The sequence below is a fragment of the Sphaeroforma arctica genome (assembly GCF_001186125.1).
Source record: "Sphaeroforma arctica JP610 unplaced genomic scaffold supercont1.499, whole genome shotgun sequence".
NCBI classification, from domain to species: domain Eukaryota; class Ichthyosporea; order Ichthyophonida; genus Sphaeroforma; species Sphaeroforma arctica.
Window position 1 is genome coordinate 26,930 of NW_014040059.1, and position 1,490 is coordinate 28,419.

Here is a 1,490-nt window from a genome sequence, read left to right on the forward strand (position 1 = left end):
GATTTATAGTGAGGGGGCTTTCCAAGTGATTAATATTAAGGATCGGTAAGGCTGAAGTGTTTTGTCCCAGTGCATTCGAATATATAATATTTTTAGTTTTCTTCAGTTCAGTTTCTTCTACTACTTTCTACTGTTATAATATGCATACGCTTTCGCATATGTCTCTGAACACAATATTGTTCTGGCGCACATCGCTGTCTAACAATTTATCTATTCCACTTATCGCTGGACAGCAATAGCACAACGTAAGATATTCAGATAACAATCATTGCCTGTGTTGGTTGTCACACGATTACACATGAACGATAGAAACAAAATACGACGCATCCAGCAACCATTCTCACAAACAGGAATAGGAAGCATTCTGAACTGGTATGATAATTGTTGGATATTTTATCACAATTTACACCGATCTATTTGAGAGGCTTCGTGCCTTTTGATTGGAAGATTAGCGAATAATCGCGCGCATATCGGAAATAAATAGTTTTGTTTTCACTTTTCACTAAAAAGTTTAAAAGAAGCCCCTCATCAGTAGTAGAGTAAAGAAATGTGGCTGATCATAACTAGGCACGATCAAACAGAATGTTTTTAATATATAAAACTTTATCTCGCTTCAGTCTTCACTCCTCACGCAGTGACGCCTGTCAAATGTCATCATGCGCTCTCTTGTTGTGTGAACTATTTATTTATTTAGTGAAGTTTATATATATTATGCACATCTCCAGAGGAAATGACAAATACTATGTGCATGTTCCCCGATAACTAAAAGTTATAGCTCATTATTGTATTAGGCAGTGCGTGTCACACAGCGAGTGCATCATCTTTGATCAAATAGAATCGTGAAAGCTTCATACGGTTATCCCAGCGTATACGTGCACCCGTATGTGTGCTTCGGTAGTTGGCTGTTCGTCAGACGTTGAGCTTTTTCAAGTGATAGCTGTAGACGATAGCTACATAGAGAGTCAAATGTACAAAATCATTTCAGTAGTCTTATATCGAGTATATACTCTAGGTTAAATTAGGGACATTGCAAGCTACAGGCGACGAACGGCTGCAATATACAGCTGCTAATCCATCCAGTTTAGGTTCCATGACAATCATCGTCAATTGTCTGTTCACAATAAACGAATGCAGGCACTGAGAGACGTCCAGGTATGTGTACAAAACACACATGTATATGAAATTTTCCGTTACATAAGCATATGTATTAACGTGAACTATCTCGTTTAATGACCGCCTTGCGCTTCATCTTTTCAGGTATGCAGTTTATATATAAATTTGATTTAGAAATATACGCTTTACGCTGAGTCAATTTAAACTTTGCAATCAATCAATATATATATATATATATATATATATATATATATATATATATATATATGTGTGTGTGTGTTATATATATACTACTATACTACTACTACTACTACTACTACTTACTACTACTATACTACTAACTACTAACTAGTAAACTTAACTAACCGTTTAACGTA